General features: G+C 53.1%; 1 protein-coding gene across 1 annotated transcript in view; it reads left to right on the top strand.

The window, feature by feature from the left end:
* Nucleotides 1-564: 564 nt before the first annotated feature.
* Nucleotides 565-27961, top strand: part of PTPRS (protein tyrosine phosphatase receptor type S) — a 110729-nt gene continuing 83332 nt past the window's right edge. Inside the window, exon 1 of the mRNA XM_044947980.2 lies at nucleotides 565-698. The gene's annotated coding sequence lies outside the window, so the exon portion shown is untranslated. The remainder of the gene's footprint in view (nucleotides 699-27961) is intronic.

Raw genomic sequence — 27961 nt, 5'->3', positions numbered from 1 at the left:
TGGGGCGGGGTGTGCCGCAGGGAAGACTGTGCCAGGTGAAGGAACAGCAGGAGCAAGATCTTGTCAGGAGTGAGTAGACTGGAAGAACTGTAAGATGCTGGTTTGGCTTAAGCATGTACACCTGGAATAAGATGGTGGGTGCCAGTGCGGAGAAGTGAGTCTCACAGAAGAGGTTGGAATTTATACAGAGGGCACTGGGAAGCCAGGGCAGAGTCTAGAGCAGGAGATGGAAAGCACCATGATCTCTGTGCCAAGTGCCCTGGGGCTAACGAGGGGACCAGCGGCCAGAGGGGTCCCTGGTGCTGACGCCGCCACCCACGTGTCCCTCGAAGCCCCACACCCCCACGTGCTCCTGCAGCCCTTTAAAGGCCCCGGGCCACGTGCCCCCGCCAAGCCGCCTCATTGGCCGAGGGGCGTGGCGGCTGCGCGGCTGCGCAGTGACGCGCCATAGCGGGCCCCGCCTCCGGCCGGCGGCGGCGGCGGTGGCGGAAGGGATGACGTCACCGGCTGGGGGGGCGCGCGAGCCGGCGCGAGGGGAGCGCGAGCCGCAGTGAGTGTCCTCGCGCCGCTCGCCCGGCAGCCCGGCCGGCGCGCGCACGCCGCGAGCCGCTGGCGCTCGGGCTCCGCTCGAATCCCATGCAACAGCCAGGATGTGAAGCGGGGCAGAGCCGGGGGAGCCCAGCCCAGCCAGCCTCCAGGTAAAGGGGGAAAAATAATCATGAATTCGATTCAAAGAAATGCAGGCGCTCCAGTGGGGGTCTTGGAGACGGCAGAGTGGGCAGCGCGCCGGCTTTGTGCCGGGGAAGACTGTACGGCCATTGTGCTCGGAAGATGCTCCGCTGCAGCCGGCTGCACGCCTAGCCGCTGCGCCGGGCAGGCTGCGTCCGAACAATGCCCCTGAGGGGCTGGGCCGGGGTGGGAAGGGGCTGCGGGGGAGGGGGCTCGGCGGGAGGGGCTAGGGGGTTCGCGGCGGGGAGGGGGCTGGGCTGGATTCGCCCGGAGCGCGGCGTTGGAAGCTGCCCAGCGCCGCCGGCTGCACCACCCCGGGCTGCGGGCGGGGCAAAGGCGCGGAGGGAGGACGCGCGTGTGTGCGGAGGGGGTGCTGGCCCCGGCGGCGCCCAGCCAGGCTCCCCGGGCGGGTCCCGGAGGCAGGGGGCGCTGTTCTGGGGCTGGGGGGGGGGGCGCGCGGGCGCCCCGGAGTGGAGACAAGCCCGGGACAGGTGCCTCCAGGTGAGATCGAGGAGGGCACCGACTGGACGGTGCGCCCAGGGCGGCTGCTGTGCCCGCCGCCTTCGCTCTTTAATCCCCCTCCCCTAGAGACCCCCTACTCAATGCTGTCTCCCCCTAGCGCCCTCTCGGTCTCATCTATCCTTTGGTGGGGGGTGGCCCTCCGCTACCTTGTCTTGCCCCACCCTTTTGCGGACCCAGCGCCCCCTCTCAGATCTCCCAAGTGGGGCAAGACTCAGCCCCCAGCCCCAGGGACCCTGGCGGACAGGCGGGCGGGCGCGTGTGCCGGGCGCCCGACCTCCCCTAGGAGCTGGGGGCCCCGTGGGGATCCCGGGAGAGGGGAAGCCGCCCCTTCAGTTGCCAGCCTCGCGGGTTCTGCACGCCCTGGGAGCCCCCTTGGGGGCTGGGAGGCGGGGCGGTGACGTCATCCCTGGGGGGGCGGAGCCGTCGGAACCAGGTTGAAGGGGGCGCGGGGGGCCCCTTACCCAGAGGGAAGCCCTCCCCCACGAGTTAGAGCGCCGGTACTCTGGGCACGAGGGTTTCGACCGAGTTACGGCCAAGTTCACCGCTCCTTGGAAACACTGCCACATTTAGGATTCCACCTGTCCACAAATCCTGGGTACTTACCCCCAAGAAACTCCCCGTAAATCAGAGAACCCCCCCTTCAACTGCTTTCTCTCTGAAATTCTCAGAGAATCCCCCCAACCCCAAGTGGAATCTTTTTTTTTTTTGTCAGCCACACTCCCCGCCCCCCCCCCCCCCCCAGTCTGGAATCTCCTCTTAATGTGATCCTTCCCCCGATTTCAGACCTTCCTCTAGTAGCTTCGTAAATATACAGCTTTTCGGAATGTCCTTTCCTCTGCAGTCCTTCCTTAAATTTAGCCACCCCCTTGGGTCCTCATCCCCCAAACGTACGAACCACCCCAGCGCTTCCATCTGGGGTGTAGTGCCTCCCTTCCCCTTCTCGGGCTCAGCTGGGATTCCCCTGTTCCCCTCATCTCCATCTGCGGGAGTCCTCTTTCTGAGCATGGGGCCCTTCTGTCTCCCGCCAGACCCCTGAAAAACCAGCCTGGGCAACAGCTCGTGAATTGGGGAGGGAGGTGTCTGAGGCGTCCAGGGCTGGGCATGAGGACTCTGAGAAACAGGGACAAAGCCGAAGGGTCCTCGAGGGTGTTGAGGTCGGGGTCCCACCCGCTCTGGGCCCCCGGTGGTCTCCCCCGCTGGACTTTGGCGGTTGGGGTTCTGGTCTTCCATCAGTGTTCCCCACTGTTGCTGTTCCGGGGTGCAGGGGGGCGAGGGTCCCTTTTGTTTGGGGCGCCCTGCTTCCCCCTCTTCCACCCGTGAGAAGAGCCAGCCAGCCGGTGACTCTACTCCTGCCGATAGCAGCTGCTGCTGCTGCTGGAGCTTTTGTTAATGGCCGAGGGATTGGGTCGATTCTTCCATTTGCATAACGCCCCTCCCCCACCCAGGGTCCCCTTCCTTTGTGCCCCCCTCCCCCTGCCAATCTCGCTTGCCTTCTGTCCCTCAGCTCTCTTCTTCCTCTGCCAGCTGATACTTTGGCTAGGGAAGGAAGGCAGCTGGGCCTGGGGGTGGCTGCTTTCCGCCCCCCCCGTCAATCCCAGAGCCCACCAACTTGGGCCTGGGTCTCCAGCTGGATCCCCATCCCCACTCCCCCGCAATGCCCTCCGAGGGGAAATCGCGGGATGCCTGCTGTCCTGTCTCCCTTCTTCCCCCTGCTCCAGAAAGCTTCCTCTTGCCCCATTCCCTGGGCCCGGGGTGACACCTTCAACATGACGGTGCACTTCTGCGTGGGGCCCTGGCCCCCCCAGCCCCCTGGGGGCAGCCACCCTCGATTGTCCTGAGAGTTGGTATAATTGGACTCAGGCAAACAAAACGTCGAGGGAGACCCAGCCTGCCTGGTGAGCTCATGCGCTTTTCTATTCCTGCCACCCAGTCGATGACATCTGCCCCCCAGGGGGTGAAGAGGGCTGGTGCTGTCATGTCAGTACCCGTCCTGCCAGGAGAGGCCAGGCCTGGCCCACTCCCCATTCTCTGCAGAGGTGGGGAGAGGGGCGGAGGCATGGGTCATTCTGATGTGGCCAGGGTATGGCATTGGAGGGTGCTGCTGGGGTGCAGGCCAGCATCCTTGGGGTGAACCCTCCTCCCCCATGGTCCCATGCCTTGAGGTGGGCACAGAGGGAGGGCACTGCCAGCCAGGTGCCCGCTTGCCGCCCGCACAGGAATCGTCACCCACTGACGGTGCCTCTGTTTCTATCTCCTTGGATCATTCCTAGCGCCTTTCTTTTTCCCCTGTTTCCCTGGGGGATCCTGGGCATCTTTGCCTGTCTGGAGGCCCCATTCAGAGACCTGAGGCATTTTTGTCCCAGCACTGGAGCGGTGGCTCCAGGCTGAGTTGTCAGAGCAGGTGGAAGGGGAGAAGCTCCTGGATGTCAGGACTTTAGCAGTGGCATCTGCGGGGGACAATTCTGGAACCATGACTGTGTGTCCATTTTCTTTGGGCCACTGAGAGCGTGGGGGTCTGCCTGGCCTTCCCTAGATCGGGATCGGTCTAGGGGACAGCTCCACCTCTCCTCAGCAGACGGCTTTCCATGGATGACTCAGTTTCCCCTTCTACCATCTGGGTGGGCAAGGAACAGCCCGTCACAGGTGTTGGAGCACCATGTATCTCCAACTGCCGCTCCTAGGAGCCAGGCGCCGGGAGACCTGTGGCTGTGCTGATTACTCCAGCCTGAAGGATGGTCAGAGAGGTGGCCAGGCAGGGAAGGATTGGGTAGGGCCTATATGGCTCTGAGACGCGGCCCCCCACAGCCCCAAGTTTCGCCTGCTTCCTGTGACTTTAGTGCAGCCGCTGTTTGGAGGGGGTGGGCAGGGGGCGTACCACCGATAGAGTTCAGGATGGAGAGGAAAACCCTAAAAATAAAGACGGATATTTATAAACCTGGCGGGTTTGGGGGATAATTGACAAAGTTTAACGTTTTCAGCTGAAAGCAATTCCCACCCCCCACCCCCCTTTACAAGCCCGACTGCATTAGGTTCCATTTGTTAGAGGCATCCGGAGCCAGAGGAAGGTTCTTGGGAAGTGCAGCGGCCTGGCAGGCTCCTTGTGGGCCGTGGCATCCTCTCTGAGGGGGAGGAGGGAGGGCTTGTGCTTCTGAAGAGATGCAGGGGGCCTGGCCAGGGGCTCCAAGAGGCCACCCCGCTTTCCTCTGCACCCAGAACAGCCTTCTGGCACACCCTCCGTGGGCGGGCGTCCCGTTTCCCAGAATTTACAAGGAGGAGGTGCCCCTGTCTTGCCCTTGCTCTGTCCTTCCCCGCCGCAAAAGATGCCCAGCGGGCAGCGGTGGGGGGGATGTGGAGAGACCCCAGCTGCCCACCAGGCAGGGGGCTCACAGTGGGGACAGGTGACAAGATCCAGGTGCCAAGCCAACAAAACCCTCTGTGGGGCTGTGGACAGAAGAAAAGTCACACCACTGCGCTGGGGAGAACAAGGGCTTTTCAGATGGTTTTAAAAATTTGGTCTGACTTCTGTCTGGAACCAGAAAGCTCCTGGCTTGTGGCTGGAGAAGATGGAGTGCTGGTTGGGGCAGGGGATGATTTTAAGTGCGTGTCACCCCATCACAAGGACAAATAGCCTGGACCCAGGCAGATCATAGCTTGAGATGTACAGGAAGTGATGACACGTGGGTCTTTGAACCCTGTGGTCCAATTTGCCATCCCCTCTGGGCTTCTCAGAGAAGGCAATGGCCCCCAACTCCAGTGCTCTTGCCTGGAAAATCCCATGGATGGAGGAGCCTGGTGGGCTGCAGTCAATGGGGTCGCTAAGAGTCGGACACGACTGAGCAACTTCACTTTCACTTTTCACTTTCCTGCATTGGAGGAGGAAATGGCAACCCACTCCAGTGTTCTTGCCTGGAGAATCCCAGGGACGGGGGAGCCTGGTGGGCTGCCGTCTATGGGGTCGCACAGAGTCGGACACAACTGAAGTGACTTAGCAGCTGGGCTTCTAGATGCTTACGGGTTTTGGGTTTTGAGTATAGTATTCGGATCCCACCCCCCCACCCCACCCCGCTCCCTTCTCTCCTTTTTCTTTAAGGAAAGAAAAGGCACACACACACACAAAGGAAGAAAAAACAAAGAACCCTGCCGTACCATTTCTGTCTTGTTGCTGGCTGATATTTCAGAAGTGTTGGGGTGGGGGGTTGTGCGTGGGGAACATGAAAAAACCAATTGGCTTACACTTCTGCAAAGGCGAAAATTAAGGAGTGGTGGGAGTGACTCACAGACAGGCCCCGACTCTCTGTGTTGCTTTATTTTTGTCTCTTCCCTGCTCTGGGGAACTGCCCTACCTCTCCCTCCACCCCTCCCCCGGGTCTGGCCGGGGTGGACCTAGGGATTGGTGCTATTCTGGGCTGGCTATGGAATCCCATTTTGGTTCCCCCGGTCCTGTGGAGGCCCAAAGGATTCCATACCTGAAAACACACCCAGGTTTTTTCTTTTTTTTTTTTTAGGATCCCTGCACTCCCATGTTCCCATGGATTCTCCCCTGATCCAGGGGCTTGGAACTCAGGTTTCTGGGTCACACTGACCCTGCTCCCATAAATATCCTGATTTTGAAGGAGCAGATTTTGTCCAGAACTCCCTGGATGGTCCCTGTTTTAGAGGTTTTTTCATTTTTGATTTTTTTTTTTTAATCTTGACTGTTAACATTAGTCCCTTGTTGGAAGGCCAGGCCCTAACCCTCCTAGGAAAACTGAAAAATCCCAATTTTTGGTTTCACAGTCGTCCCCTTTCTCCCTCTTCCTCTCTCTGTGGCATCACCTCTGTTCCTTAACCTCTCCGTAGGAGCCTCATCTCTTGCAAAAGGAGGAAATGCCTCTGGCTCAGGGGGTCCTGGGGCTTCCCTGGTGGCTCACATGGTAAAGAATCTGCCTGCAATACAGGAGACCCAGGTTTGATCCCTGAGTTGGGAAGATCCCCTGGAGAAGGGAATGGCAACCCACTCTAGCATTCTTGCCTGGAGAATTTCATGGCGAGAGGAGCCTGGCGGGCTACAGTCCATGGAGTCGCAAAGTTGGACACCTCTGAGCGACTAACACTTTCAGGGGATCCTGACTTTCAGCACCCACCCTACTGTGCGTACTTGGGCTGGTTGGTTGACTTCTCTGTGCTCCTTCATCCCTAAGATCAGAGAGCAATCACAGCCTGCCTTACGGCGAGCCCCGACAGGAGATGCTGTAGGTAAACAGCCTGCTTCGGCTCTTGGACATGGCCGTTGCTGGCTGCATTCGTCCTATGATGGCCCAGCCCCCGAGTGGTGTCTTGGCCTCTGTCACACAGGGCTGGGACCCTCCGATGGAGGTGGGCCAGGTGGAGAGAAGCCAGGAAGATGCTCTATTGCCATGCTGTTGCATGGGTAATTGAGTGTTGGTGAAAATTCAGGGGTTCTGGGAAAGGGAGGTCGATGCGTCTGTGTGTGTATAATTTAACGCCACTTATAATTAACCCCATGATCAGCAAATGAGGGGATGTCGGGGAATAATAATAGCTAATCCGACTTATTTGGAGCTGGTGCCCATTCCAGGTCCCTTGCTGAGTAAGCGCCTTAGGAGCGTGCTGGGAACCCCATTTCGCAGACAGGAAAACTGAGGCACACAGAGAGGTCTTCACTGGCCTCGGGTCACACAGCCCACATGTGAGAGAACCTGAAATCTTACCCAGGACCAGCAGCTGCCAGAACCTGAAGTCTTAACTCCTGGGAAGGAGTGAGGGGGCCTCTAACTGCCCCATTGTCAGAGAAGTAGCTTTGATGACCATTCCCCTGTGGGGTACACTGGAGAGTCACTGTGGAGACCCCGGGGCCCCCAGCTGCCTTCCTCAGAGTATGGACTCTGTTCTGAGGTAGTTTGAGTTCAAATTATGCCTCTGCCACTCGCTGGCTGTGTGACCTGGGGCAATTTGCTCAACCTCTCTGTGCTTCCTTTTTCACATCTGTAAAGTGGAGAGGTGATGCTCTCCACCTTGTAGGGTTGTTGGGAGAATCAGACGAGTCAATGTGTGTTAAGTGATGTGTCAATATGTAGCCAGACCTGCCTGGTAGGGGTTCCCCAGCAGCATCCTCCCCCACCCCTGGAACCCTCAGCCCCTCATGGGGTCCAGCATGGGAACAATGTCAGGATGACTCAGCCACTGCAAACTGGGGCGTTCCCCGTCACTGGCTGCCTAATCAAGGCCGCCCCATATCTGCGGCAGGACTGGGCCAGGCGCCTGGCAGGATCTGAGCCATGGGAGGCCAGGCGAGGCAGGCAGGGAGGGCAGGTGGCTGCCTCGGGGATCTGGACACTCCTGAGACCCCAGGCAGTGGTCCCCCAACTTCCAGAGTCTGTGGTGAATCTATGTGAGTGCCTAGGGGGAGGTCCCTGAGGATTCAGGGCTGTGCAGGCTCAGCTTTGGCTTCAGATCTGCTGAGAGGTGCTCAAGTCTATCAGCTTGGTGTGCCAGCCTTCATTCATTCATTTGCCAATTCATTCAGTCGTTCATTCATTCAGTCAGTATTTGTTGAATACTGGTGGCCAGAGAACTTGAGAGGCAGACCCTAGGTTCAAATCCCAGCTCTGCTGCTCACCAACTGTGGGACCTCAGACTATAGACATAGACCTGTTGGGGAGCCTTGGACTGGGTGTGAAGCCACCGTGTGCCTCAGTGTCCTCATCTGTAAAATGGGATCTTTGCTTCACTTACGGACGAATATGTGCCGGTAGACTGAAAGCACTTGGTGCGTTCTTTCACTTGCTTTCTTTTTGTAAATAAAAGCAAATGAAAATAGAATTTAGGAGATACAGCAGTAAACAAGGCGGGCTCGGCCCTCCATCCCTTGGACCCTGTAGTTTCTCAGGAGAGACAGTAAGTACATAAATAAGCTAGTACATAAATAAATAACCCTAAATAAGTAGGGTTCTGCGGAGATTGGAAATTCAGTGGCCCCCAGCAGGTCACGGGGCCACTATTTTGTCTGGGAGTGGAGGGGGGCTTTCTGAGTTGAACAGGTATTAGGAACACCAGGTGCAAAGCTGAGAAGGCAGGCATGTGACGCTGTGTGGCAGGGGATGAGGGAAGCGGAAGAGAGAGGTAGGTGACCTCATGGGGTCCTGACCCTGAGAGGTTCGCATGGTGTTTTCCACACATGCAGCTAGAGTTTGCTGAAAGCCCCCCAGAGCTTGGGTGCAAAGATCATTGCTAGTGGAGACCTGGGAACTCTGGAAACACCTCCAGGAACAGCTCTCAGGCTGAGGCCCAGAGAGGCAGGGGAACTTGCCCAAAGCCACACAGCTGCACCGACCTTGCTCTTGTGCCTGCTGGGCTGAGCCTCCCACTAGAAGGTGGGCTGGGTCTCTTCACACTGGTCTAGAGAAGAAGACCGAGGCAGGAAGACTTGGCAGAAACTTCATTGTCTTCTTTTTTTTCTGGCTGCGCCGCATGGCGTGTGGAATCTTCCCTAAGCAGGGATTGAACCCGTGCCCCCTGCAGTGAAAGCTCGGAGTCTTAACCCCTGGACTACCAGGAAAGTCCAGAAACGTCATTCTTAACCCCCACGGCCCATCAGGGCTGGAGAGGTCATGCCAAGGGGACACTGGACAGAATCCCCCCAACCCTGGTCTTCCTGGTTCTCCAAGAAAACCCAGAAATCTGGATTTTTTTTTTTTTTTTACATGAAATTGCCCTATTTTTCCATTCTCAGATCATTCTTTTCCTTACAACACCTTCATTTGCCGCTTGCATGGGCTCAACCCCTCACTTGCTATCCCCAGGGCTCAATCTCCTGGGCTGTGAAATGGGCTGAAGGCTCGCAGCCACCTGGAAGGGTTATTTGAAGGTAGCGGTGCTGTTCCTCCTGGGGAGGGCTGAAAACAGGGCCTGGGCCAGCGGGCCATGCTCGATAAACATTGGCTCTGATTATATTAATATTGGTCATAATGATAAACTTGACTGAAATTAAATGCTGTGCCGGCTGGTCTCACGGGGCAGTGCCGTGAATTACCTGCTGGCCGCAGGACCTGCTCCTCTCCTCTTGTCTTTTCTGGAACGTACCTATTTGCTCTCGGGGCTGGGGCACTGGGTCGCCTGTGTTATCTGTGGAGTTCGCTGTGGTGGTTCTCAGCCTGGGGTGATTTTGCTCCCCAACCTCGGGGGGACACAGGGTGAAGTCTGGTGACATCTGTGGTCATCACAACTAGGGGATGCTCCTGGCATCCAGTGGGCGGGGCAGGGATGCTGCTCCACACCCCACAGCATCTGGGATGCCCCCGACCCCCAGCCCCTGCAACAGAGAATGACTGGGTTCTAGATGTCAGTCATGCTGAGCTGTTGAAAAGCTGCTACGTGCTCCACAGCCCAGGCGGTGAGAGAAATCAGGCAGCTGGGGTATTATGGGCTTATCTGTGAACGTCCGCCTCCCGCGCCCTGCACTGCCTTCCTGGACTCGAACGTTGAAATCCCAAACGGGTTCCTGCAGCCCACCTGTCCCGGCCCCCATGGCCCAGTTGATCATTGCAATCGGGAAACTGCCCCTGATGCATGGGTTCCTGGGGTTTTCTGGAGATAGTGGTGGATCTGGGACGCCAAGGGGCTGCCATGGCCTGGTCTTTCCTCTTTTCCCTACCTGGTCTTTGGAGGCCAGAGTGCTAAGTTCGAATCCTGATACAGGCCCTCCCCGGCCATGTGAGGTCCCCCTTCTTCCTTCCCCCAGCCTCGCTTTTCTCATCCAGGAAATGGGGACACGTCCTGCTTGCTGCATCAGGAATTAAACACCGTCATGTGGATGTACGGTCTGGCGCCCAGGGTACGTGTGTGTGTGTGTGTGTGTGTGTGTGTGTGTGTGTGTTTGTTTCAGTTATGTCCGACTCTTTCCAACTCCATGGACTGTAGCCCACCAGGCTCCTCTGTCCATGGGATTTTTCCAGGCAAGAATACTGGAGTGGGCTGCTATTTCCTCCTCCAGGGCTTCTTCCCGACCAGAGATCAAACCCAAGTCTCTTGGGCGTCCTGCATAGGCAAGTGGATTCTTCTTTACCACTAGCGCCACCTGGGAACACAAGCAGGGACTAAATGACTGTGGCTTCACCTCCCCTCCCTGCCTCCCTCCACCTGTCTTCACAAACCATGGGGGGAGATGTGGATGGAACCCTGCATCCACAATTTCCCAAACAGTTACAACAGAGGGGAAATAAACCAGTATTTCACGCGGTCCCTGGTTGTAGAGTCGACACTGCGTGTCTGATCCAGGGCTCAAGCTTCGCTGAACTTCCTCCTTTCATCCTTAGAACAGCTCTGAGAGGCGGCAGATGGAGACAGCTGAGGCACAGAATAAGGACGAGGAACTGGCTCACTGGAGCCTTTTCCCAGGGTTGCCTGTGTGCATTTTTGTGCTCACAGAGGGTCTGTACTTAGTTGAATGCTCTGCTGTTGCTTTCTTGAAATGGTTAATAATTTTTGCAGAAGAAGGCTCTGCGGTTTCATTCCGCAGGTAGCAGTTATGTAGCCAGAAGGTTGGTCGCAGATGAAGGGGCGTCATTATCAGCCGGTCTGGGTTCAAGGTCCGTCGTTGCCTCTTACGAGCTGTGTGACTTCAGGCAAGTTGCTTTGCCTCTCTGGATGGTGCGCCCAAACCCTTCTTGCCATCCAGTCCCCTGCCAGCTTCTCTGCCCTCTCCCTTCTCACTTATTGTGCATCGGCCACGCTGATCTTTCTTTTCTTTCCACCTCCAGGCCTTTGTCTTTGCTATTTCCTCTGCTGGGCATTCCATTTCTGGCTGGGCCAACCCTATCCGGCCAGTGTTCCCCAGTAGTCTTTTTTATTGGCCTGGCCAAAAAAGGTTCATTCAGGTTTTTCTGTAATACCTTATGGAAAAAACCCGAACAAACTTTTTGGTCAATATTTCATTTTCTTAGCTGCTGTTTTACAGCCCGTCTGACCCCCTTTTCAGGATGGGAGCTCCACCAGGCTGCATCCCCCAAGACCATCCTGCAAGACTCTTGAAAGCTGCCCTCCTGCGCTAGAACCAGCGTGTCTAATTGTCCAGATTAGATGGGTCATGGCTGGGAAAACCCCACATCAGCAGCTCAAACGCCCGGGCTCAGCTCCCTCTGCCCTGGGCAGGGCTGCTAGAAGACACACGACCTCAGTGGAGGTGCTGTGTGACTTCAGCCACTCGCTTGCCCTCTCTGAATCGCCTCATGCCTGAGCTGTCTGGTGCAGAAGCTATGGTGAATGGCTACTGAGAGCCAGGGCCCCTGGGGACAAGTGTCATGGGGTCAGGGAACCCTGAAACAGTCCAGAAGGTTTCCTATCTCTTGAGAAGATGAGAAACCCAGAGGAATACAGGGGGCTCCCCAGAGGGCATAGTAGCTGGGCCAGGAAATTTTGAGACTCCACTAACCCTGCTGTTCATTGATACCTTGTACATTTAGCCAGAGCAAATTCTGGGAGATGGTGAAGGACAGGAAAGCCTGTTGTGTTCATGGGGTTGCAAAGAGTCAGATATGACTAAGCGACTGAACAACAACATTCAGCCAGATAGGTAGAGAAGTCACCGAGATGCCCCTAGGAATGGGCCCAGCTTTCCATGGGGGGATCACATTTGGCATTTGAAGAATTTGCATTTGCGCCTTGGCCTTCTGCAAAGCATGACTCTGGGCCCCTGGAGTCTCCTGACTGAACCTCAGTCTCCTTGTCTGTAAAAGGGACACAAGACTGTTTTGAATGATCAGAATGGTCTGTACCAAGTCTGCTTAGAATGTGCTGGCACGGTGAAGATGTAACAGGCTAAACATAGTAAGACACAGTATAGTGATGAATGCCTTCTCCGGGCACATCAGGGGGCCTGCAGATGGAGCTTTGGAGGGGGGCAAAAGGTTTGGGAGTCCTGGGAGCAATTGGGCTCAAGTCTGGCTTCTCCCAGCAGGGTTGAGTCTCCTGCTACAGTGCCGCCAGGAGCTGGGGACCAGCCCCAGGCAGACAGAACCACAGGCCATGCCGGTGCTGTGATCCATGGTGGCAGGAGGCCCACCTCAGGACCACTGAGTCACGGTGGGGAAACCAAGTCACACCTCTGTGGCCAGAGCCCTAGGCAGGTCTTGTGGGGCGGGGGTAAGTTCTGTGCCACAATCACCCAATGAGATGCAGTGACCTCTCTAGATTCCCCATCCAGAGCTCTCTGAGACACCACCCAGACGTGTGCCTTTTGCCCTCACCTCCCTGGTCCTCCTAGAGACTTGCTGTGTGTATGTATTAGTTGCTCAGTCATGTCCGGCTCTTTGCGACCCTATGGACTGTAGCCTGCCAGGCTCTTCTGTTGATGGGATTTCCCAGGCAAGAATACTGAAGTGGGTTGCCATTTCCTTTTGCAGGGGATCTTCCCGACCCAGGGATCGAACCCGGGTCTCCTGCATTGCAGACAGATTCTTTACCGTCTAAGCCACCTGGGAAGCCCCATCAGGAAAGACTTGGTAGTTTTCTTGAAAACCCATTCTCTCTGAAAAGTTAAAAAAAACACTTTATTTGTTTAGCTTCACCAGGTCTTGGTTATGGCACGTGGGATCTTTGTTAAAGCATGTGGAATCTAGTTTCCTGACCAGGGATCGAACCTGGCTTACCCCCTGCATTGGGAGCATAGAGTCTCACCCACTGGACCACCAGGGAAGTCCTTTGAAAACTCAGAGAAGAAAAATTTGTCTTACTTTGGTCAATGGGCAACCTGGTATGTCCTTGACATAAGAAGGCAGAACCTTTAAAATAAATGTAATGAGAGCAAAAAAAAAGGAGAGAGAGAGAAAATGACATTAAATCATCCTGCTGCCGCCACAGGCTTAGAGCAGAGGCCAAGGGCTACTGAGGCGTTAAAGCCCAGTTAGCACCCACTGGAGACTTCCAGCCTTGAGGAGGCTGGAAAAAGCCCGGGAGGGGAAGGGCCCCCTTACTGGTGGAGTCCATGTGGCTGCACACAGCTATGACTGTTTGGGGGTCTCTACCTTCACACCAGGGTCCTGGGACTCTCGTATGTGTGTCTGAGTGTTCCTTCTCAACAGCCTCGGGAGAAGGTTATTTCTCCCTGAATTCAATTAATGAGCCTATTAAAAACTATTTATTTTCCCTGACAGTTGTTTACTGAGGAGAAGGAGATAAATTGGCTGGGCAGCCTCACCAGGCAGGCACGAGGTGGGACGGGAGATGCCTGGCACTGTGGGCCCGGGTACTGCCTGGCTAAGGGTGGACCCCAGGTGGGGCCCTGCCTTCCGGACGCGGCCCCTGAAACACGGATTTGCAACCTTGGGGTCTTTGGGGAGGCGGAGCCTGGGATGAGTGAAAAGCATCCTGGAGTGGAGGGTTTCATGTTTGTGGTGGGGGAGAGTCTCTCAAAACCCCTTCTTTCTCCTGCACAGCAGTTGAAACCTTTGACTTTGGGGGCTACATAGCTACCTGGTGGGGGAAAAAAAAACCCAAACATTTCTGAGTATACCTTGCAGCTGTCTGTGCAATATGATTCAGTTCTGACCAGTGGGCTAAATGAACAGAATTTTCTGGAAATGCCTTCAAAGGGAGGTAGCACATGCTTCCTTCTACCCTACTTCCCGCCCTAACTGGAATACGGAGGTGATGGTAGGCAACCAGGCAGCCATTTTGAACTGTGAGGCAGGTTCATGGCTAAGAATGGGAGATCAGAGATGGAAGGAGCCTGGACCCTGATGATTAGGGGTGGGCAAAATAGCCCTGAGAGGCCCACCTGGGAGCTTCCTGTATGTGAAGATAGAAATTATGCCTCGCCAGTGAGTTTTGTTTTGTTTTGTTTTGTTTGGACATCTACAGTCCAACTTGATCCTAATAGCATCAGTAGGTGAGCCTCCGGACACAGCACTTTTCTTCTTTCTCTCCTTAGGTCTCTGCTCATTTTTAAGGGAGGCTTCCTCCCAATCTCTATTGAGGTTTGCAAAGTTATTATTTATGAAGTAACTTGTTAATTGCAAAATTCGCCTCCCCACCTGGCTCCCCATCCTTCCCGCTCTGGCTCTGCTTTTACTGGAAGCACGGTTGCATCTCTACTTCATATTCCTCTTACTCACCATCTACCTCCTTTCTTCCTGTCTGCTCTACTGTATCCACAGCAGCACCTGTGCACAGTAGGGCCCCCTGAGAGATTTGCATACCCAGGTCTCCATTCACAAGGCAAGAATCGGGGCTCTGAGACGCCTCAGGTCTTCCAGCTGGCTGGTGGCAGTGCCTGCATTGGTAGCAACCGAGCAGGTGGCTCCCGAGCCCTCCCTTTTCACTTGTTTGTGTCCCCCCGCCCCACAGTCGGCCAGTTCGGGCCGCTCAGCGGCTGCTCCTGATCCTTCCTCTCGCCCCCGCGTTCTCACCTCGGCCTCCAGAAATAGCCCCTTTAAAATAGCCGCGTCCTTGCGTTCTGGGCTTCTGCATGCCCACGGATGTGACGCCGTGCTGACGGGCCAGCCTCCTTATCGCTGTGGGATTTTTAAAAATACAGTTGGTGTTAGGTATCCTCCCCCCGCTCATTTTTACGCCTGAAACAGCCGAGCCACGCACGAGGCTGTTTCCATCCCAACACTTGTCATTTGGGGTTTCACACTGTTTGTCCCTGTGGATACTCCATCACGGCCACTGGACATCTGGTTTGCAGAACTGAGAGCTTCCACGGCAGGCTCATGCCAGCCCACAGTTCCAAGTCTGCTTGGGAAGCTCTGAGTTTGAGTCCTGGTGCCGCCTCTTGCTGTCCGTGTGGCCTTGGGCACAGGGAGGAACGTCTCTGAGCCTCGATTCACCAGTCAGTGAACATCTCAAGACCTCAGGTACATGGCTGAAATTCTTGAAGCCTCAGTTTACCCACCTAGAAATGATACCCCTGAGGGTTTTCCACTTGGGGCGCGGATCACACAGTGGGTATTCTTGAGGTATGAGCCAGCCTCATTATAGCAGGTGAGTTATCTCTGAAACAGGCTCTGTGACCCATCCCAGGGAAGGATTGAGTGAATTTAGCACCCGCTTTGGGCACTGCCACTTCTGGGAACCTTCAGGAAATCACTTCTTCCTCTGTGGACTCAGTTTTCCTCATCCGTAGAATGGGCCCATATCGACAGATCATGGGCAGGTGAACAGGACATGAGGCACCCACGCTGTTCTCCCCCTTCCACCTTGGGCTGCTGCTGCTAAGTCACCTCAGTCGTGTCCGACTCTGTGCGACCCCATAGACGGCAGCCCACAGGCTCCCCTGTCCCTGGGATTCTCCAGGCAAGAACACTGGAGTGGGTCCACCTTGGGCTGAGGACACAGCAAATGCTCTGTAGATGTTGCCGATGTTTTCCTGCCATGTTTTATACTTTGATACCATGTCGATTAGTGGTTCACAACCAGATGGGCCTGGGTTTGAGTCCTAGCTCTGTTGTTCACCTGCTCTGATGTCACCTCCTGGCCTCAGTGTCCTTATTTGTACAGTAGGGGAAATGATGACCCTCATCTTCCCAGGATCCTTGGGAGGATCTGATGAGTTAGTAAGAGCGAATACTGTTGGGCTCAGAGTAAGGGTGACACGGTGGCCATCATTAATATATCTAGGACTTTCCTGGTGGTCCAGTGGTTAAAATGGATTCTAATGCAGGGGGTGCGGGTTTGATCCCTGGTCGGGGAACTAAGATCCCACTTGCGGTGTGGCTGAAATAATAATAACAATAATAATAATATATGTACTCTCTAAATAGTTATCAGGCACCTTCCAGCATAGCACTTCTTCCTGGGAGCAGGAGTGGGGAGATGGTCTGTTTCTTTGGCTGGAAGATCCTGGCTCCGCCTCCGGGGCCTCCCTCCCACCCGGGCAGGGATTAAGCTGTCCGGGGGAACATGCCCGGCCCAGGCCACAGGCACCACGGAGGCCGCCCCTGCTTCCTGCGTTTCCTCAGCAGGTGTTGGCTGGAGACTCAGGAAAGGGGGCAGGGGGCAGAGGGCAGTGTCCAGGGATGGCTCAGAAATGGGGACAGGAGGGGCCCTGGAGGAGGCGTGGAGGCTTCCGCTCCCAGCCAGCCCCAGAGGCCCGACGGATGGCTGGTTCAGCTGTGGCTACAGCCACCCCCACATCTGTGCCGTGTCATCCGGGCACCTACTGTGTGCCGGGCTCTCTGCTGGAGCCGTGCCGGGAGGAAGTGCGTGCTTCTGTGGCGCTCAGGTTGTGATCAGGAAGAGATAATAAGCAAATGATGTGTCATGTCAGGTGGTGATAAGAGAACAGAATAAAAGAGGAAAAGGGATATGTGAGTGAAGGGATGAAGGCTGTCGTTATTTTATTTACTTATTTTTGGCTGCCCTGTGTGGGAAGCAGGATCTTAATATCCCAACCACAGATCGAACCTGTGCCCCCTGCAGTGGAAGGGGCACTTCACCAGTAAGGGTCTTAACCACTGGACCACTAGGGAAGTCCCAGGGCTGTCATTTTAAATGAACTCATTGGGACGGCTTTTTACTGAGGAGTTGACAACTTGAGTAAAGCCCTGATGGAGGTAAGGGAGGGAGCCAAGTGGATATGTGGGAGAGAGAATGTTCTGGGGAGAGAGAATGTTCTGGGGAGTGAGCGCAGCCTGTGCAAAGTGCCTGGGGCAGGATTGTGCCTGGGGTGTTGGAGGAACAGTGAGGAGGCCCGTATGTCTGGAGCAGAGTGAGCCAGGGGGCCAGAGAGAGGAGGAGAAGGAAGGGAGGGACAGGTGGGGGCAGGGTGTGCAGGACCTTGGGGCAGGGCAGACTTGGGCTTTCACCCAGAGGAGAGAGGTGGGTACCTGACTTAGATGCTCATGGGAGCCTTCTGGGTTTCTGAGTGCTGCGGGGAGACTACATCATGGGGGTGGGGTGGGGGGAGCAGGGCTGAGGAGACTGTACTGGGGGTCCAGGCAGGGTAATGGGGTGAACCGTGTGGAGACCGAGGATAGGGGAGAAGCGGGGAGATTTGGGATAGAGTTTGAAGGCAGACTTCTCATGAGCAACTGTGATACCCATTTGGCAGGCAGAGAAGCTGAGGCCCAGGGACGCTGGGTCATCTGCCCAGGGTCACACAGCTAGATGTTGCACAGTGGCTGGGTGGCCTGGCTGGGGTGCAGCTTGGTCCCTAAGCACTTCATAGCCGTCACTTCCTCCTAATTTATGTGTGTGCTGTGCTGAGTCACTCAGTCGTGTCTGACTCTTTGCGACTCCATGGACTATAGCCCTCCAGGCTCCTCTGTCCATGGGGATTCTCCAGGCAAGAATATTGAAGTGGGTTGCCATTCCTTTCTCCAGGGGATCTTCCCAACCCAGGGATTGAACCCAGATTTTCCACATTGCAGGCGGATTCTTTACTGTCTGAACCACCAGGGAAACCCATATACAAATTGACCCAACTTATTATAATTTAAAAAACAGAGACATTACTTTGCTGACAAAAGTCCATCTAGTCAAAGCTATGGTTTTTCCAGTAGTCATGTATGGATGTGAGAGTTGGACCAGAAAGAAAGCTGAGTGCTGAAGAATTGATGCTTTTGAAGTGTGTGGTGTTGGAGAAGACTCTTGAGAGTCCCTTGGACTGCAAGGAGATCCAACCAGTCAATTCTAAAGGAAATCAGTCCTGAATATTCATTGGAGGGACTGATGCTGAAGCTCCAATACTTTGGCCACCTGATGAGAAGAACTGACTCATTGGAAAAGACCCTGATGCTGGGAAAGATTGAGGGCAGGAGGAGAAGGGGACGACAGAGGATGAGATAGTTGGATGGCATCACCGACTCAATGGACATGAGTTTGAGCAAGCTCCTGGAGTTGGTAATAGACAGAGAAGCCTACCGTGCTGCAGTCCATGGAGTTGCTAAGAGTTGGACACAACTGAGTGACTGAACTGTATAATTTATATTTTCACATGTATATTTAAATTATAATAAATTTTATTGGAGTATAGTGTTAGTTTCAAGTGTACAGTAAAGTGGTTCAGTTACACATATTGTTGTTCAGTCACTAAGTCATGTCTGACTGTTTGCGACCCCATGAACTGCAGCATGCCAGGCTTCCCTGTCCTTCACCATCTCTCAGAGTTTGTTCAAATTCATTTCCCTTGAGTCAGAGATGCCATCCAACTATCTCATCCTCTGCCACCCTCTTCTCCTGCCTTCAGTCTTTTCCAGCATCAGGGTCTTTTCCAATGAGTTGGCTCTTATCAGGGGGCAAAAGTATTGGAGCTTCAGCTTCAGCACTAGTCCTTCCAATGAATATTCAGGGTTGATTTCCTTTAGGATTGACTGGTTTGATATATATACATATATTCATCCTTTCTCAGATTCTTTTCTCATATAGGGTATTAAAGAACATAGAGTATAGTGCCCTGTGCTATACAGTTGGTTGTCTGTCTTATGTATAATAGTGTCTGTTATGTTCTTTCTAAGCTCTTGCTTTATCCCTCTGTGCCCTGTTTCCCCTTTGGTAACCATAAGTTTCTTTTCAATATCATAAGTCTGTTTCTCTTTTATGAATAAGTTCATTTGTATCTTTTTTTCCCCCATGCATGTAAAGGCTTGGGTGAGTTTGCCCTCTCTTAGTCAAGAAGTTGGTTGGAATCCCCACTCTACCCCATTTTAGGAAAGTACATTGTCAATACTGTCAGCAGATATACCAGGACAAAACCAAGGATCCTGGATTTGACTTTGCCCTTGCGCCCAATGGCAACCTACTCCAGTACGCTTGCCTGGAAAATCCCATGGGCGGAGGAGCCTGGTAGGCTGCAGTCCATGGGGTCACTAGGAGTCGGACACGACTGAGCGACTTCACTTTCACTTTTCACTTTTATGCATTTTCACTTTTCACTTTTATTCACTTTTATGCATTTTGGGCTGCCGTCTCTGGGGTTGCACAGAGTCAGACATGACTGAAGCAACTTAGCAGCAGTAGCAGCTTACTTAGCTGTGTGACATTATGGCTTTTGTCCATCCTCTCTGAACTCCCCATTTCCGGTGAAATCAGACTCAGCTCTTTGCTTGTCATCCCAATAATATTTTTTTAGCTCCTGCTGTGCGCCAGACCATTTTAGGCAGACTACTTATCCCTGTCTTGACCACTATGGCCCCCAAAATGTTAGTTGACAAACTACAGTGCTCGGGCCATGCGAGAGTGGACGGGAGCCTTCCGTGGATTGTCAGAGCCTTCCGTGGATCCCTTAGTATGGATGTCAGAAGCTTGGAGGGAAGTCTTGAGGCAGCCAACCATGGGAAATGCTAGTTGTCAGGAGCCTGGCCTCATAGGGACAGGTGCCATGTGCAAAACCCTGAATCAGCAGCACTGGGGTAAAAAGCAATTAAGAAGACCTGGGCTTGGAACCAGAGGTGTTTTAAGAAAACTTGTACATATATTTTACTTACACTTTCCACTTATGTTCAAGAAAGAAAGGTGATCAAAGTCTGTGTCCAAAGAAGTCTAAAAAAAACCTGTTCAGTTGCTGTCAAATGATAATTCTGTGTGATAAGAAAGTTGTGTCTAGGGACTGCCCTAGTGGCCCAGTGGTTAAGACTGTGCTTCCACTGCAGGGGACATAAGTTCGATTCCTCGTTGGGGAACTAAGATCCTGCATGCTGCCTGGTGTGGCAAAAAAAAAAAAAAAAAAGGCAAGCAGTCACGTTCAGTTTAATTGGCAGCATTTTTTCTTTCTTACTGACATATAAAATAATGATGCAGCTTAAACTCAGTGCAGTACAGAAATGGTCAGATCTGGAATTTGGATGAGGAAGAGAGAGGAAAAAAGTCTCCAAGAACAAACAATGGGAGGGGAGGTCAGGAAAGGCTTCCTGGAGGGGGTGGCAGCTAATCTGAGATGTGGTGTTACCTGGGCAGAGTAGGAGTTACCTGGGCAGAGACAGGAGGGAATGATGTTCCAGGCAGAGAGAACAGCATGGGCGCAGACTCCCCATGTGAAGTCACTGTGAGCCCTCAAGGTGGAGCGGTTAAATCCTGTGCCTTGCCTGAGGCCCAGCACATTGTAGGTGCTCACTAAATGGCTCGTGGTAGATGTTAGACCAGTGGATCCATAATAGGCAGCCAGTTAGCGGACACGAGGTAGGGACTCAGTAAACAGGCACTGCCCTCAGTCCCAGATCTGGATGATGCCTGTGGGTATTGCACTCCAGCATCTGCATTCCGAGAGACCTGAGACCCAGAGGTTTGGGTCTGTCTGAAGTCCATCAGCAGGTTGACTGTTGAGCAGGGATAACCTTGAGTTTATCCTCAGCTCCCTGTCCTGCTCCTAAGGAGGCTTCATCCTCAGATACACAGTGAGCAGGCAGCTTGAAAAGAGGAGAAACCCAAATCAAACTGACTTCAGGTAAAAGAAAAAAAAGGCAGATGAATTTATTTAGAATATATCAGCTTCAGGCATGGCTTGATCCAGGAGCTCAGACAAGGACTTTAATTTCTTGTTAAAGATGAAGAAAAGCAGACTGGTGGTAGTTTAGTTGCTAAGTTGTATCTGACTCTTGCGATCCCGTGGACTAGAACTTGCCAGGCTCCTCTGTTCATGAGATTTCCCAGACAAGAATGCTGGACTGGGTTGCCATGACATTCTCCAGGGGATCTTCCCAACCCAGGGATCATACCCGCATCTCCTGCATTGCGGGTGGAATCTTTACTGACTGAGCCACCACGGAAGCTGAAAAGCAGACTGGCATGGTTTGCCATTTTCCTAGTCCAGGAAAGATAAAAGCAAACCCAGATTTCTTAAACTGCTTGCCCAAGGCCACCCAACAAGGAGGTTAAACCATGATTCAGACTTGGGTTGCTCTGAATCTAAAGCCCATGGCTTAGGATGGTGTGCCAAGCCGGGTGGTCATGACTGCACTTTACAGACAGGGAAACGGAGATTCAGAGAAGGGAAATGACTTACTCAAGGCCATAGAGTAAGCAAGCAGCAGAGCCTGGGGCCAAACTCATGTCAAACTCGTGGTCTTGGATCTCATGCCGTATTGTTCTCCGTAAGCATGGGTTGGATGGTGAGTTGGTCCGGCTGAGACAGAGAGGAGGAAAGGTTTGCCAGGAGCCACATTGACTTTGGGCCAGGCTCTCCCCTCCCCACCCAAAAGGGGCCCTCACACCAGCCCTCCAGCCTCCCACCCTGGATGGTTATGAGTTTCCCCTTGCTTTTGATGAACACATCATGGGTGACAGGTGGGGAGGTCCCCACTGGGACTGGCTTTGTGCCAGCCGTGAGTCCCGGCCAGGCCTACCCATCTCTGTCACAGGAGGAAATGAGATTGGCAGCCAATTGTTCTCTTCAGAGCCAGCCATCTCACTCCCCGATGCCCGGCTCCCAGCATCAAAGGAATTTGATTGCTCAAGCCCTTGTCCCTTCTCCCTAGCAAACATCTGATCCACTGCTCAGAAATTCACTAGTCTGCCTGAGCATGGTCTCTGCCTGTGTTCCCTTTGCCCTTGGGCATCTCCATGGCATTTATGGGACGCTTACTGTATACTCGGTGTTGAGCTGAGCTGCAAGCCACCTTTTTCACCTCAACCTAGGCCAGGCTCTGGGGCTAAGAGGTGACTCGCACTCATCTCCTCCCTCTGCCACCTCCAAGCTGTGTGACTTTGAGTAAGTGGGCTGACCTCTCTGAGTCTCAGTTTCCTCCTCTGTAAAAGGGAGAGAATTAGGTGAGTTGTGTGTCTTAAAATAGTAACAAGTGTTGTTATTACTGTTTTTCTCTCTTTCTTTACGGCTGTTCTGGGTCTCTCTGCTGCACGTGGGCTTTCTCTAGTTGTGGCAGGCAAGGACTACTCTTCCTCGCAGTGCACAGTTTCTCTTTGTGGTGGCTTCTCTTGTGGAGCCTGAGCTCTAGGGCATGTGGGCTCAGTAGTTGTGGTGCAAGGATGTACTTGCCCTGCAGCATGTGGAATCTTCTTGGACCAGGGACAGAACTCATGTCCCCTGCATTGGCAGGCGGACTCAACCACTGGACCACCAGGGAAGTCCTATTACTTCAACATTAGCAAATCTAGGTCTCTTGGTCTCTTCCACCCTATTCACACATCTTATGCCCACTGTTCTGTGCTCTTCTTTTTCACACAGATGCAGTATGTATGAAGCCTTCCGCTGCTTTTTTCTGGGCTGAGTACTATGCTGTTGGCATGCCCACTCCCCTCGTGATAGCCGTGCCCATTCATCCCTCTCTTTCACTTTCCCATGAGACAAGCCGCAGTGCTTTCACGCACAGGTTTCAAGCACAAGTAAGAGATTCTATAGGGAATTCACATTTTAAAAACTAATTATTTACATTTATTTATTTGGCTGCATCGGGTTTTCCTTAGTTGTGGCACGTGGGCTCCCTGATTGTGGCACATGGGCTCAGTACTTGCAGAATGCAGAGTTAGTTGCCCACATGGCATGTGGGATCTTAGTTCCCTGACCAGAAATCAAACCTGTGTCTCCTGCATTGGAATGTGTGTGCACACACTCAGTTGCATCCAACTCTGCAATGCCACGGACTGTAGTCCACCAGGCTCCTATGTCCATGGAACTTCCCAGGCAAGAATACTGGAGTGGTTTTCCATTTCTTTCACCAAGAGACTTTCCCACCCCCAGGGATTAACCCCCCGGCTCTTGCATCTCCTGCACTGGCAGGCAGATCTTTACCACTGCTCCACCTGGGAAGCCCCCTGTATTGGAAGGTGGATTCTTAACCACTGGGCCACCAGGGAAGTCCTGTGGCGTGCACACCTTAGCATTTGCTGGATCTCACCTGGTCACCCTACAGAGTGTCTATAATCTCTTCCTCAGCCAGTAGCGAGTGCGTGCAGGCTTCTGAATGGTTTAGTGGGATGGATGTTTTTATTCTTTAACTGTTGCCACTGGACTAGTTGCAGAAGCCCCCCATAGTTTCAGATCTAAATTTTTTTTCAGACCCCCAAAAAAGCTTCTGAGTGTTGAAAACAATCATAGTTTTCTATGATTGAACCCAGCCTCCTCTGGGTTCAGAATCCTACTGGGTGGGAGTGGGGGCGCGGTCTAGAGATTCATCTATTTATTGAACATCTAGTATGTGCTGGGCCCTGCCAAGGTGCTGGGAATAGAGTGGTGAGGAACACAGAAGACAAAGCCCTGCCTCTGTCAAGTGTAGCAGGGAGAAGAACAATACACAAATAAATAGATTATTTATTAAAGGGCTACAGGTTGCTGTTAAGAAGCACAGAGCCAGGGAAAGGGGTGGGTGATAAGGAAGGAACTATTTTAGCTATGGAATCAAGGCAGGGCCTCTCTGAGGAGGTGATCTTTCAGTGAAGACCAGCAGGAAATGAGAGTGAATTATGTGAAGATCTGGCGTAAAGTTGTTCCATGGAGGAGAGGGAGAGAATTGCTGTGCAAAGGCCCTGTGGCCGGACCATGCCTGGTGTGTTGAAGGAACAGTGAGGGGGCCCAAGTGGCTGGAGCAGAGTGAGTGAGGGAGAGGGAGGGAGGGAGGAGAGGACAGGGAGGGGACAGGGCTGGTTGTTTCAGGCTTTGTGAGCCCTGGCAGGACTTGGGTTTTTACCCCTAGGGAGGTGGGAACCCTGGAGGGCTGTGAGCAGAGGAGAGGACAGAGCCTGACTCAGGTGCTCATGGGTGCCCTTTTGCCATTGTGGTCACTGGGGACCAGGTGAGCGATGATGGGCCTGGACCAGATGGAGGCAGGAAAGGGGGGAGAAAAATTCTGGAGAGTGTTTTTTTTTTTTTTTTGCAAGAGCTGGTAGATTGGCCAAGCAGTGGGTGCAGGGTAGGGTTGAGAGGAATTGAGGATAACTCTCAGATCTCTGGCCTGAGCATCTGCAAGAATGGGGAGGGACAGGCATGGGGACCCCTGTGTTAACAGAACATCCACTTAGTTTTCCAGAAGCAAAGGAAGTGCTTCTCTGCAGGTGTTGGAGGGGGCCTCCTGGAGCTGGTGGGTCCGAAGTCAGCCTGTGGGTGTCATGTGGGGTTGGTGTCCCCTGCCACCAACAAGCCAGTGGCTCATCCTTTTCTCAGCCTCAGTTTCCCCATCTGTATAATGGGGATGGTGACAGAAGGCAGCAGTGAAATGAGTTAATATGTACAAAGCATTTAGAGCACAGCCAGGTATACTTAAATGGGCTTAGATGGGGCTGGGGTTTTACCCAGCTCCAAGCTCCACTGGGGCTCTCGGGGCAGAAATACACATATTCACTAGAAGCCTCCAGTTCAAGATACAAAGGAGGCCTGGTTCACACACCAGGAGGCTGAAGCCCAGAGTGGTTAGGGCACTTGATTCAGGCTGCACAGCCTGCGGCTCAGCATTTCTGGGCCCACACGTCCTCCCCACCTTGCTCCTCTCTCTTCTTCTCTGGGTGTTTTCCACCCGCCCTCCCGCCCCCGGGGCTGCCAGCTTTGGTTCTTGGTGGTTTCCAGACTCCCCTTGGCTCCAGCTTGGCACTCATCTCCCACCTCCACAGGCGCTGAGTCCAGGGCCTGGTGCCAGGCAAGCCCCGGGAGGGGAGGGGGCTCTTGATGAGCACCCTCTGCTTTTACATCCAGGGTTCCCTCTGCTCCCTCCCCTCACCCCTCCCCCGATGCTTCCACTAATGATGGAAGTGGGACTGGAGGGAGTGAGCGAAATTATATACACACGAACATATAAAAATTAGTTTAGGATCTGGGCCAAGAACCACTTGCGCTTGGCCAGGCATTGTGGGTAATTCATCGCCGATTACCATAAAAGCCAGAGCCTGCTGACAGGCGGCCGCGGGGCTTTTGTTTAAGATTCTGATGAATATATAATCTCTCCTGCCTGGAGCCCGAGATTCACCCCCACCATCCCCAGGAAGGGTGTCCCCAGGCTCCTGCCCATGGGGCCACCAGCTCTGGCCTGCTTGGGAGCCAGGCCTGCCCTGGGTCCATTGGTGAGCTTGCCTTGGAGGAGCTAGGCTTGGTGTTCAATGCCCACTGCTGTCCGCAATGATCCCTGGCCTACTGTAATACAGCCCCAGCCCTGGGCCCTGTTCCCTCAGGCCCTCATACATCCACTCGGTACACATTTATTGGGCTCCAACTGTTTGGCTGGCCCCGCATGGGTGCTGGGATGCTGCGGTGACTGAGATCAATGGGATCCCTGGCTTTTTAGAGTTGGGGGTCTGATGGATGAGCAGATAAGCATGTATTCATATTTAAAGATTCCTCATCTCTTGCCCAGGAGATGCAGATTAAAACAACAAGATCCATTTCTTGCCCATCCGCTTGGCAAAATTGTATGAAGCTTGATGATTTCCAGATTGGAAATGGGAGGGGGACCCCGGGCGTCATCAGCGGGAGAATAAATCAGCATGGCTACTTCTTACCATCTTTTATTTTTATTTTCTGGCCAGCTAACACATACATGTGAGCTATAATGGAGGATGTACAGAAGAATACACAGGGGAGAGTCTCTCTACCACCACTCCCCTCCTATCCGCAGCTCTCCTCCCCCTCCTTCGCCAGAAGCAGCCACCAGTCTCCTGCTAGGCCAGCGGTTGGTAGACTTTTTCTGTAAAGGACCAGATAGTAAATCTTTTCAGCAGTCTCTATCAATACTGTTCAGTGCCACTATTGTAGCATGAAAGCAGCCAGAGACAATATGTGAATGAATGGCAGTGGCTGGATGCCAATAAAGCTTTATTGACACAAACAGCCAGGGGGCCGGATTTGGTCCTTGGGTTGTAGCATGTTGGCCCCTGCTCTGTATAGCACTGTCTAGCAGAACTTTTGTACAATTTTAGAAACACTTTTTGGTGATAGCTTTCTAATAAAATAGCCTCTGGCTACATGTGCTGTTGAGCATTGGAAATGTGGCTAGTGCAAATGAAGACTCAACTTTTAAATTTTATTCCATTTTATTGTATTTAAATGTAAACAGTACATGTGGCCCGTGGCCACAGTTTTGGACAGAGCAGTTATCTAGACATCTTCAGTGAACATTCAGTGAACAGTAGGCGGATAGATTTATGGTCCCTGGTTTAACCAAATGGTAGCATTTTTTAAAAGCTGTTCCATACTTTGGGGTTGTTTTTCCTCTCTCTTAAAAAATGTATCTTAAAAGTGATTTCATAATTATACATCTGGCTCTATCTTCCTTTTCACAGCTGTGATACCAGTCTCATAATACTAAAAGATGGTAATCTTTTGTGGCATTATTTGGTCCCTTGCACCAGTATCTATTTAACCAATCCCCTATTGTTGGGCACTTAGGTTGTTTCAAGTCTTTTGCCATGAGGATTTTCTACACATGCCATTTCACGGGGATGTGTCTTTCAGAAAAACTTCTAGAAGTGATGTTAGCAGGTTCAAAGGGAAGGTGCAGACCCTCCAACTGCCCATCTCTCTGCACTGAGATGTGGAAGATGTGGATGCAAAGATTCACAGGCATTGGTCGAGACTGAGGAAAAAATAAAAAGTGGAGCCAACCTAGGTGTCCATCAACGGGGGATTGTAATAACCTCGTAATGGAAGATTATACACAGCAGGGGAAGTGTCTAGGGATGAGTGTGCTCAGTAGATACAGTGTCTTTTGAAAGAAGGAGGAATGCTGGGAAATGATACAGACAAGATGATACAATTTCACGGAAGAAGAAAACCACTCTGTATTCTGGTGTTACTTTTGGTCTGTAACTGCTTGGGAGAGATATGCAGAGATTGACACAAACCAGCAACGGAGGTTGCTTCTAGGAGCAGATAAGAGGGGCTCTCCCGTCCACAAAGCTTTGCATCTGCCACACACCAGCTGCTTCCTGTCCTCAGCCAGAGGAATTTGAAAGAACAAATCTCCTGCCCTCTTGCAGCTAGCACTCCAGTTGGGGAGCCGGAGAATAAACAAAGCACAGATAAAACCCACATAAAATGTCAGAGAGAGTGGTAGTTTGCTCTGAAGTGAAGTCGCTTAGCCGTGTCCGACTCTTTGCAACCCCATGGACTGTAGCCTACCAGGCTCCTCAGTCCGTGGGATTTTCCAGGCAAGAGTACTGGAGTGGGTTGCCATTTCCTTCTCCAGAGGATCTTCCCCACCCAGGGCTCGAACCCGGGTCTTCCGCAGTGTAGGTAGGCGCTTTACTGTCTGAGCCACCAGGGAAGTCTTCTCTAGGGGAGAGAAATTCCAAGGGACTGGGGAAGTCCCAGAGTGGGAGGCAGAATTTTCAAGAGGATATCCCAGAAGACCTCATTGAAAAAGTGACATTTGAGGGGGACTTCCCTGGCGGTCCAGTGGTTAAGGCTCTGTGTTTCTAACGTAGGGGGCGGGTTCAATCCCTGGCCCGGGAACTAAGAGCCCATGTGCCTGCCAAAAAAAAAAAAAAAAAGTGAGATTTGAACAGAGGTGGTGAGGGAGGGAGACAGGTGGATTTTATGGGGGAGAGTGTTCCCAGCAGGTGAATGGAGAGTGCAAAGGCCAAGAGGTGAGATCTCCTAGGACAATTGCTGAGTCCAAACCCCTGCCCTCACCCAAACCTGCACTCCCTCCATCATGGCTCCCAGATGAGCACTGCTTGCTGGGGAATAATTCATAATTTTTAAAAAATATTTATTTCTTTGGCTGCATAGGAATCTTAGTTGTCACACTTCAGGATTTTTAGTTGTGGTATGTGAGGTCTAGTTCCCTAACTGGGGATTGAACCTGGGCCCCCTCCATTGGGAGTACAGATTCTTAGC

The sequence above is a fragment of the Bubalus bubalis genome, chromosome 9 (genome assembly GCF_019923935.1).
Source record: "Bubalus bubalis isolate 160015118507 breed Murrah chromosome 9, NDDB_SH_1, whole genome shotgun sequence".
NCBI lineage: Eukaryota > Metazoa > Chordata > Mammalia > Artiodactyla > Bovidae > Bubalus > Bubalus bubalis.
The sequence above is the reverse complement of the archived record's forward strand: the minus strand, read 5'-3'. Positions and strand labels throughout refer to the sequence as shown.